This window comes from Oreochromis niloticus, linkage group LG12 (assembly GCF_001858045.2).
Source record: "Oreochromis niloticus isolate F11D_XX linkage group LG12, O_niloticus_UMD_NMBU, whole genome shotgun sequence".
NCBI lineage: Eukaryota > Metazoa > Chordata > Actinopteri > Cichliformes > Cichlidae > Oreochromis > Oreochromis niloticus.
Window position 1 is genome coordinate 19,718,162 of NC_031977.2, and position 11,759 is coordinate 19,729,920.

Consider the following 11,759-nt stretch of genomic DNA (forward strand, 5'->3'; position numbering starts at 1 on the left):
CTGAGGCTGCATTTGTAGACTGATTACGTCACAGCGATGCGACGCGACGAAGGCAATTCGTCGAATCCTCCAAATCCGGCCAACAAATGCGTCCTCCTTTTCCTTCTTCCTTTTTGAAGGATGGGTCAGGTGTATCCTTCGTGGCCCACCATATCCCAGAATTCATAGCGCGACCCAGCCAATTCCAGTTTTCAACAATGGCGGTCACTACTAAGTTTTAATATTACTCTTATTAATCTTTCTGGGTCAAAAAATAAACTTTTAACATATTTTCCCGTGAGAAATTAGCTGTTTAAACTTCAAATATTTGCTTGGTTTATCAAGACATCGCATATTTGCAAAAGTGCTCCAACGTTTTCGGATATAGATAGCAAGGAGCAGACGGTTGAGCTTATTAAACTCCACCGAGACAGCGGTGACGCAAATCTGAAGCCTAGACTGTCCCATTTCACAGCCTCACACTTCCGGCCTTCTCGGTTGAAGGACCCGGCCCACATAGATCGCGAAGCCCGGGTCCTCCGAAGGATGCGGCCTGGGTTTTGGGACAATTTAAGCCCTGTCTTTTCCTTTTTCTGTGTCGTGATTTACCATCATCCCATTCTGTGTGTTCCGCCCGCCTGCCCAGTTTAGCGAGTTTTCTGTTTTTGTCATTCAGTAATAAATCTTTGTTTTAAGTCTGCACTTTTGGGTCCATCATTCCTCCTATCCTGCCTGCACACAGCCTACACATGACAGCAAAGGACCACACCCCACTTGTTTGCACAATGAGAATCACATGGCAAATTAAAGACCTCAGAGCTCCACAAATGTCACCCTAACCGCAGAAAATGATACTATAGCAGCCGCAGCTCTGAATGTCACAAAGGTGGGTCAGTCAGGTAGTACGTCCATGATTGTTCCTATGTGGGTATCTACTGCCTAGAGTCCATCTAAAGAGCAGCTCGTGTACGCTTTATTAGACACACAAAGTGACAACACATTTATAAGTGAAGAGGTAATTAGTAAGAGGTAAAAAAAAGAAAAAAAGAGGTAAAAAGATGTGAAAAGATATTTACATAATGATAAAGACATGATAAAGACATTTATTGAAGTATTTTCAAATTAAATTATGCCACTGTGGGTAAAACAGTGGCTAACGCAACACTCTGCCTGACTCATATCAACATGATGCCACTTACTAATCAACATTCAGTATACATACGAATATACAAATATTTGTCTTCATACATGTAGTCCTAAAATGAGTAGAAAACATGAATTCATCATGTTATTTCATTGTTTCAGCATGTATTAAAACCTGTTTGTCTTTGAAAACTTCTCCCACAAGGATTTTAGCACCTCAGTCAATCTCTTTTTATAGTGTTTACAAGGCTGTCAGTCTTTGTGTCACTGTGAGAATAAAGGAGCAGAGTTGTTCTGTAACTGAAGTTTTGTGTTGCATGCTTTCAGTTTAGCTGTTCCCAGGACTGCGCTCTTCTGGACAGAGATCTCCAATGTTGTTCCCGGGATCTGCTGGAGCCACTCGCCTAGCTTGGGAGTCACCGCACCTAGTGCTCCGATTACCATGGGGACCACCGTTACCTTCACCCTCCACATCCTCTCGAGCTCTTCTCTGAGCCCTTGGTATTTCTCCAGCTTCTCGTGTTCCTTCTTCCTGATATTGCTGTCATTCGGAACCGCTACATCGATCACTACGGCCGTCTTCTTCTGTTTGTCTACCACCACTATGTCCGGTTGGTTAGCCACCACCATTTTGTCCGTCTCTATCTGGAAGTCCCACAGGATTTTAGCTCGGTCATTCTCCATCACCCTTGAGTGTCACGGCTCGGGGCAGCGGCCGTGTGATGTGAGGAAAGGAGGACTCAAATGCAGTACTTATTCAGATGTGAGGGAGATTTATTACGAATACCAAACATAAAGTGGGGATGGTAGAACAGAACTAAGGATGAACTAAACTGGGAGAAACTAAACCAAAGAGCAGCAAACCTGAACATGAAGGGAGGACAGCAGGGAGAGCACGCAGGGTGACACAGAGGATGAACACAGACGACGCGACGAGGAACTAAAGGAAACACACACTATAAATACACAGAGGGACACTGGGCAATCACATACAGGTGGGAGACACAGCTGGACCTGATTAACCTGACGAGACAGGGGAACACTAACACCAGGGACCAACAGAGGGAGCACAAACCCAGAAACCCAGTATCTAAAAATCCCAAAACACAAACCATCCCAAAACAGCCCACAAATAATAACAATAAATACCCCAAACACAAAATCCCTGAGTCATGGACTCAGGATCATGACAGTACCCCCCCCTCAAGGGCTGGCTCCCGACAGCCACAGAAACACACCAGACCTGGGTGGGCGGCAGGGGGTCCAGGATGGAGGGACCGGACCAGGACCAAAACGGAGGCCCAAGAGTCCCAAACAAAATGTTCACAAACACACAGGGGAGCAGAGTCCGAAACATAGTTCAGGTGGCCGGCCTGGGGCCCAACAGCACAGAAGGCCAGTATGGGACAGTTCAGGAGGCCGGCCACGAAGAAGGCAGTGGTGGCCACAGAAGTCCGGAGGCCGGCCACGCGGAAGGCGGTGGCGGCCACAGAAGTCCGGAGGCCGGCCACGTGGAAGGCGGTGGCGGCGACAACCTCGTTCAGGAGGACGCCCACATCGGCGATGATGACCATCCAGCGGCCTAGAAAACGGCCAGTGAAAATGAGGTGCCGGACGTGGACCGGATGGCGGCGTGCCAGCAGAACCAGGCAAGGACGAGGAGAAGGATGAGGCAGATGCTGCTGCTGAAGCCGAACCAGGCAGGGCTGGAGCTGATACGGAGGCCGAGGCAGAAGCTGCTGCTGAAGCCGAACTAGGCGGGCTGGAGCTGATACGGAGGCCGGGCCAGGCGAGGCTGGAGCTGATGCAGAGGCCGGGCCAGGAGAAGCTGCGGCAGGTGATGATGATGACGACGAAGCTGATGCAGCAGGCGGGGATGATGACGACGAAGCTGCTGCAGCAAGCGGGGATGATGACGACGAAGCTGCTGCCGCAGGCGAGGATGCAGACACGGGGGCTGGACCAGGCGAGGATGCAGACACGGAGGCTGGACCAGGCGAGGATGCAGACACGGAGGCTGGACCAGACGAGGATGCAGACACGGAGGCTGGACCAGACGAGGATGCAGACACGGAGGCTGGACCAGACGAGGATGCAGACACGGAGGCTGGACCAGACGAAGATGCAGACACAGAGACTGGACCAGACGAAGATGCAGCTGGAGCCGAGGCTGAAAAGGCTGCAGCTGGCGAGGCTGCAGCTGGCGAGGATGAAGAGGCTGCAGCTGGCGAAGATGACGAGGCTGCAGCTGGTGGCGCTGCAGGCGACGGCGTAGGAGCCGCGGGTGCTGGTGCAGGCGGTGATGGAGCCGCGGGTGCTGATGCAGGTGGTGATGGAGCTGCTGCAGCTGCTGGTGAAGACGAAGAGGCTGCAGCTAGTGAGGATGCCTGAGACGATGGCGCTGCAGGCGGAGGCGTGGAAGCCGGAGGTGAAGGCGCTGCAGACGGCGGCGTGAAAGCCGGAATCAAAGGCGCTGCAGGCGGCGGCGTGAAAGCCGGAGACGAAGGCGCTGCAGGAGGCGGCGGCGTGGAAGCCGGAGGCGGAGGCGCTGCAGGCGACGGCGTGGGAGCTGCAGGTGGTGGCGCTGCAGGTAATGGTGATAGCTGGATGGGCACCTCGGTCCCCCCAGCGAAAGCAGCAGGCTGAAGCGGTTCCAGAGACCCTCAGCGGAAGCTGCTGATGACGGTGATAGCTGGACGGGCTCCTCGGTCCCCCCAGCGAAAGCAGCAGGCTGAAGCGGTTCCAGAGACCCCTCAGCGGAAGCTGCTGATGACGGTGAAGGCTGGACGGGCTCCTCGGTCCCCCCAGCGAAAGCAGCAGGCTGAAGCGGTTCCAGAGACCCCTCAGCGGAAGCTGCTGATGACGGTGATAGCTGGACGGGCTCCTCGGTCCCCCAGCGAAAGCAGCAGGCTGAAGCGGTTCCAGAGACCCCTCAGCGGAAGCTGCTGATGACGGTGATAGCTGGACGGGCTCCTCGGTCCCCCAGCGAAAGCAGCAGGCTGAAGCGGTTCCAGAGACCCCTCAGCGGAAGCTGCTGATGACGGTGATAGCTGGACGGGCTCCTCAGTCCCCCCAGCAAAAGCAGGCTCAAAACCAGTAGGCATGGGCGCCCCTGGCACACACAAAACAAAACCAGCAGGCTCGTGGGCCTCTGGCACACATGAGGAAGGCTGCAGCTGCGCAGAGCACTGACCCTGCTCAGGCAGTGACAGCTGGGTGCAGTCCCTAGCTGGCATCTTGGCCTCCAGGGGTTCAGAGTAAGCTGAGGGTTGTAACCCAGCCTCTGGGGAAGCCCTGGAGTGAGTAGCAGTCTCTAACGTTGCCAGCTTCTGAGGAACAGGTCCATTGTGAAACAGTTTGTCTCCCTGCTCAAAAACAGTGGTGGAAAAACAGTCCTTTAAGGGGTGTATGGGCATAGCTTCCTGTAGAAGGGCGAGTGAAGATCGCGACTGAGCCATGGACTGAAATGTGGGTTGTAGTGATGCTAGTGGTGATGGTAGCTGAGTGGCTGGCAGAAGCGGTGGCAGAACAGGTAATTGTGCTCCTAGGGAGGCTAACGGTTGAGCTACAGAATGGGAAACTAATGGCCGAGCTACTGACTGGGAAGCTAATGGCTGGACACAAAACTGAGCCGGTGAATGGCGATAAAGTCCAGGCTCGGAAGGAGCGGCAGAGACACAGTCTTTCGGTTTTGCAGAGGGTTTATAGATACCCACTTGAGAAGGGTCCGTTACCACGAAGGTAGGTAAGCTATACATATTGCCTGTCATCCCACTCTGAATAGCCCCAGAAAACAAAGTCCCGGAATCTGGGGAAGCCAAAGTATCCCGCTCACTCACCGCATCTGGCTGCTCGAAAGTGAATGCAGATGGGGCATGAAGTCCGAGATCCAAAAGGAGAAATTCCTGCTCCCACGGACATAACGAGCCCAGAAGCCATGGGAGACCGGTCACCAGGCGCTGTAGCCGCCTTTCTATAGCGCGCTGGGACTCGTCATCCTGGCTTTCCAGCCATAGGTCAATGAGCTCCTGTGTGGCATCGACGAGATTCTCCCGTAGCTCCTTAGACGGATTAAGTGCTGCTGGGTCCATCTTGTGGTTGCGTTGTACTGTCACGGCTCGGGGCAGCGGCCGTGTGATGTGAGGAAAGGAGGACTCAAATGCAGTACTTATTCAGATGTGAGGGAGATTTATTACGAATACCAAACATAAAGTGGGGATGGTAGAACAGAACTAAGGATGAACTAAACTGGGAGAAACTAAACCAAAGAGCAGCAAACCTGAACATGAAGGGAGGACAGCAGGGAGAGCACGCAGGGTGACACAGAGGATGAACACAGACGACGCGACGAGGAACTAAAGGAAACACACACTATAAATACACAGAGGGACACTGGGCAATCACATACAGGTGGGAGACACAGCTGGACCTGATTAACCTGACGAGACAGGGGAACACTAACACCAGGGACCAACAGAGGGAGCACAAACCCAGAAACCCAGTATCTAAAAATCCCAAAACACAAACCATCCCAAAACAGCCCACAAATAATAACAATAAATACCCCAAACACAAAATCCCTGAGTCATGGACTCAGGATCATGACATTGGGGGCATCTCCCATTTTGACCTCGGGACTTCCAGGTTATACTTGGCACAGATGTTCCTGTACACTATGCCGGCCACTTGGTTATGGCGTTCCATGTATGCCTTGCCTGCTAGCATCTTGCACCCTGCTGTTATGTGCTGGATTGTCTCTGGGGCATCTTTACACAGCCTGCACCTGGGGTCTTGCCTGGTGTGATAGACCCCAGCCTCTCTGGATCTTGTACTCAGAGCTTGTTTTTGTGCTGCCATGATTAGTGCCTCTGTGCTGTCTTTCAATCCAGCTTTGTCCAGCCACTGGTAGGATTTCTGGATATCAGCCACCTCCTCTATCTGCCGGTGGTACATACCGTGCAGGGGCCTGTCCTTCCATGATGGTTCCTCGTCTCCCTCCTCTTTCTTGGGTTTCTGCTGCCTGAGGTATTCACTGAGCACGCTGTCAGTTGGGGCCATCTTCCCAATGTATTCTTGGATGTTCGTTGTCTCATCCTGGACTGTGGTGCTGACACTCACCAGTCCCCGGCCCCCTTCCTTCCGCTTAGCGTACAGCCTCAGGGTGCTGGACTTGGGGTGAAACCCTCCATGCATGGTAAGGAGCTTTCTTGTCTTTATGTCAGTGGCTTCTATCTCCTCCTTTGGCCAGTCTATTACCCCAGCAGGGTACCTGATCACGGGCAGGGCGTAGGTGTTGATGGCCCGGATCTTGTTCTTACCATTCAGCTGACTACTCAGGACTTGCCTGACCCTCTGCAGGTACTTGGTGGTTGCAGCTTTTCTAGCGGCCTCTTCATGGTTCCCATTCGCCTGCGGGATCCCCAGGTACTTGTAACTGTCCTCTATGTCTGCAATGTTGCCTTCTGGTAGTTCAATCCCCTCAGTTCTGACTACCTTCCCTCTCTTTGTTACCATCCGACTACACTTCTCCAGTCCGAACGACGTTCCAATGTCATTGCTATATAGCCTGGTAGTGTGGATCAGTGAATCGATGTCTCGTTCACTCTTGGCATACAGCTTGATGTCATCCATGTACAGGAGGGGGCTGACAACTGCTCCGTTCCGTAGTCGGTATCCGTAGCCAGTCTTGTTAATGATCTCACTGAGGGGGTTCAGGCCTATGCAGAACAGCAGTGGGGACAGAGCATCTCCTTGGTAGATCCCTCACTTGATGGTGACTTGTGCTATGGGCTTGGAGTTGGCCTCTAGTGTTGTACGCCACATCCCCATTGAGGGGATGAAGGCTCTTAGGGTCCTGTTGATCTTGTACAATTCTAGGCATTCCAGTATCCAGCTGTGGGGCATTGAGTCATAGGCCTTCTTGTAGTCAATCCAGGCAGTGCACAGGTTGGTCAGTCTGGTCTTGCAGTCTCAGCTGACTGTTCTGTCTACCAGTAGCTGGTGTTTTGCGCCTCTGGTATTCTTGCCAATCCCTTTCTGTGCCCCGCTCATGTATTGACCCATTGACCATTTCTTGGATGTCTGCCACTGTGATGGTTACTGGACCCTGTTCAGGGAGGTCGCTATGGTCTGCCCTCAGATCCACTAGCCACTGAGCATTGCCGTTGCGTCCTTCTCCCATATGCTCTTCCAGTATTGCTCCGTCTCCAGCCTTGGTGGTGCTGTTCTCTTATTGTTCCCTTGCTACTGTGGAGAACAGCTGGTTTATTCTCCTGCCTTCTATCTCTCTGGTGCACCTCCTCAAGCGGCTGGCCAAGGCTGTGAGTCTTTGTTTGGCAGTTTCCAAGGCCTCAGGTATGGACAGCTTGCTGTATTTCTTATGCACCTTCTTTGTCGCACCTTTCTGCAACTCCGTTAGTTGACTAACCTCTCTCCGTGCTACTTTGATCTTGCCCTCCATGGAGGCTACTGCCCCTTGTGGCTGTTCAATTTGTAGCACTGCTGCCGTATTGTAGATCAGCTTGTTAGTGTCGGTAATCGTGGTTGTAGGTATCATCCGTAGCATCATCTAGCAGACCTTCCCAGGGTACTTCACGTAATCTTGGTAACCGGCCACGGGGGATCCAGGTTTCAAGCTTGGCCATGATCCTATCTTTCAGGTCAGTTCCTCTCGCACTCAACGATCCTTCTCCTTCTCCTCCTGGAGGTGATGATATCTCCCCCCTGACCTGGCGTCCTGACTAGGGATGGGTACCGGTGTCCGGTGCCATGATGGGACCGGTTCTGACATAAACGGTAGTAACCAGACCGAAAAGCAGCGCACATTTCGGTGCTGTATTTTGGTGCTTTTTTTTTTCCTGAGCCAATTCTAGCTAATCATTTTACGTTTCCGAGGATAGTAGGCGGGGCCAGGTACGTACGTTCTTTTAGAGCAGAGCTACAGATTAAAAATGCCCAAGGCGAAGCGATCAAAAGTCTGGCTGTACTTCGCAGCAAAAGATGCAAACTCAGCAGCCTGCAACAAGTGCTTTAAGCTGATACTGTGATACTGTCAAAGGCGGTAACACCTCAAATCTGATGAAACACCTGGCGACGCATAGCATTTTTTTTTTTTTTTTAAAGCCGAGAAATGCGCCGTGTTTGATAGCGTGCTGCGAGACCTCACACCGTGCACATCTACTGCGGGTGTGGTGCCTGTTATTGGACCCGGAGTTAGCAACATCCCCCAAAAACCCGAAGAGTAGAGTCCTGGCCCCTAGCCCTGTCAGTGTAGCAGAAATGATGACGGATGATGATGGCAGCAGCAGCCGTTCTCCTCTGCGTGAGTAGCTTCATGTTGTTCGTCTGTAATTAACGTTGAGTACGCTAACCACATTATTACATTAATGCATGTAAGGTGACCTAGCAAACACCGTAGTAGTTACATGTGGCTGTCTTCTTGTTTGATGGCAGATACTCCCTTCACCCTGGCCAAAAAGGCTAAAATGACCAAAGAAAAAGTGGGAAACAGTTAAACATGAGAGGTTTTTGGACAAAGTTTGTGTTTTTTCCATTGTTTAAGCACTGCTTCCAGCCAAGAGTGATACCATATATGCCCTATAGCTGCAGAAAAGGCTAACATTGTTATCTTTTTACAAAAAAAAACAGCTGAACATGAGAGGTTTTTGGACCACTTTTGTGTTCTCCATTCTTTAAGCACCGGTTTGAGCACCGTTTAAGCACCGGCACCGTTTCAAAAGTACCGGTTTGGCACCGGTATCGGATAAAACCTAAACGATACCCATCCCTAGTCCTGACTCCTCCTTGCCGTAGCATTTTTTACGTTGTACCTCGTCAATCTCTAGCTGTGAGAGCAGTCCCTTCTTTCGAATGCTGGAACACTGAGCTACTAGTTGTTTCGCCGTCATTGTGGATGTTGGGTATCGAAGAATCCATAGGCTAACCTTCCTCTGTGCTACCTTGATCTTGGCCTCTGGTCTCCTTCTAGGCTGTTCAACTTGTAACATATTGAACTTGTAGCTAACTGTCTCTGATCACTACGCTGGTTAGTCTTGGTAATGGTTGCAGTAGGTATCGTCAGTAGTACTGCATACACATCTCCCCCTGACCTATTTTGTTTGTTGCCTAAAACTATTAAATTTAAAGTTTTATGTTGGTTCTTGTTCTGTAATTCCAGATTTTAGTTAGTACTCAGATTTACATGTGAAAATACTTTTTTTTTTAAATTTAGGTTTTAGAAGGTTTGCAGTTGTATAATATTTTTAAAAGTATTGCATGTATATGTAATTTCTGCTTTTTCTCTACTATCCTCATATCATCTCTTGGTTCCAGGTGCAGTAACAGATGTACTGCATACAGTATGTCTGTATCAGCATACCTCCATGAAAGGAACTATATCATCAAACATTAATCAATATTATTGTATGGTGCCAGAGGTTACCATAAAATAAATATAGGAACATATAGGTTTTTAATCATGATTTATATACATGGATTTTAAAACCAACATTGCGTCTTCAAAACTGTATTCAAGTATTAGTTTTAGAATAGCATTAGATATGTCCTCAGTATTTGATTGGCAAAGTGCCTCCTCTAATGTTGATAATTCAGACTGAATTAGGGACAGACGATTTAATCTAGTCTTTCTCAAAAATGTTTGAAAGAAGATTATCTTGCCACGCAATACTCCCTTAAACAATTCCCAGAGAGTCAAGTCAGAGACCTCACTGTTGTCATTGTGTTTTAAGAAATCTGAAATGTCAGTAGAATCATAAGTGGAGAACGTTTTTTTTCTGACAGGAGGGTAAAATTGAATTTCCAATTGAAAGTTCGAGGCTGTAAATTAAAATCTATTTTCATAGTAAGGGGGGTATGGTCAGAAATCAAGATTTGATGATAAGCAGAGCTGATGGGTAATAGTCTAGAATCTGTAACAAATCAATTCTGGTAAAGCTGCCATGTACAGGTGAAAAAAAAGAATACTGCCTATCATTTGGATGCTGAAGCCTCCAAATATCTACCATGTTTTGTAATTTTACCAGATCATTCAGAACTTCCACGGATCTAGTAGTATGGGCTATTTTTGTAGATGATCTATCCAGAACAGGATCAGAATAGCGGTTGAAATCACCACCAATTATTCAAATATTTTAGAAAAAAAAGTCAGGACAGTCAAAATTAGGGGCATAATTTTGAAACTAGCAGACTGATTTTGAAACTAGCAGACTAGTTTAACGATATGCGATACTAGTCTGGTAAGGTTATGCAGTTTGCAAGAGTGTTTAACAATACGCCTGCATAGGCATGCTAGTTTCACTGTTATAGGTGTACTATCCAACCACCTGGATCAAATGTTTGTTAAGACCCAGTATTTTTAGTGTTTGTGGCTTCATGATTTGCGGGTTTTGTGAGGGGATTATGTTCTAGTTCTGTATAGTTTTTGATCTTGTGTTTATCATGCTATTCTGACAGTGTGGAGTCTTTGTTGTTTGTGCCTTCTTGCTTTGCTTAGGATAGTTATAGGTTTGTTAGTTCCCTTTCATGATTCCATTCTGTTCTTCCAGTTCTGTCGCAGTGGTTGTCTTTCCATGTCAAGTTGTGTGAGTCTGTCTTCTCTTTATTTACTTTTTGTCTTACTTTGTTGTTTTGTTGTCTCTTGGCCTTTCTATACAGTTAAATGTCCCGTGGCTCGTTATCCCAGATTTGCTCACACCGTGTCTCTCACATGTTTCCTGTGTATTTGTTATTTGAATCCCCTCATCCTTTGTCGTGTCCTGCCTCAATGTTACGTGATTCTTTGCTCTACGTTTTCCCTTTGAATCCTAGTTTTCTTATATTCCTTACTCCACTGAGTTCAAGTCCTGTCTCGCAAGTTCTACATTCTTGGTCCTGCTATACTATGTTACATGACAAAAACAACTCAATTTCAATTTAATTTTAGTTAACTAGTTAATTAGGTAACTGTTGCTATCACTCGGTATAGGTCCTTCTATTACTACAGCCGTCTTCCTCTGCTTATCCACCACTACTACTCCTGTTGGTTAGCCATCAACAGTTTGTTCGTCTGTATCTGTAAGTCCCACAGGATCTTGGCTCAGTCAATTCGACCACCCTAGGAGGCGTCTCCCATGTTGAACTTGGCACAGATGTTTCTGTATACTATGCCTGCCACTTGGTTATGTCGTTCCATGTATGCCCTGCCTGCTAGCACCTTGCACCCTGCTGTTATGTGCTGGATTGTCTCAGGGACATCTTTACACAGCTTGCACCGCTCTCGACTGGTGTGGTAGACCCCAGACTCTCTGGATCTTGTACTTGATGTCTTGCATTTGATGTCACGAAGAAGAAGATGGCACCAGTGTGTGTGCCTCGCCGTCTATCTCTGCCTCTGTTGTGTTTGTTTGTGCTATTTTTTAGTGCTAGAGTCTCTCTAGTTTAGTGTGAAAGTGTATATGTCTCTTGTTATGGCCGGTCTAGGAACCCCGACCGCAACACGAAAGAGTGATCCATCCCCTGCTCCACCCCAAGCAGCACATCACACCATAACTTAAAACATAAAATAGTTTTATTTACAAACAAACTAAAGAGAAAAGATCACAGGAGTCACTCAGGCTTCGGGGTGGACCCACGCCAAAATA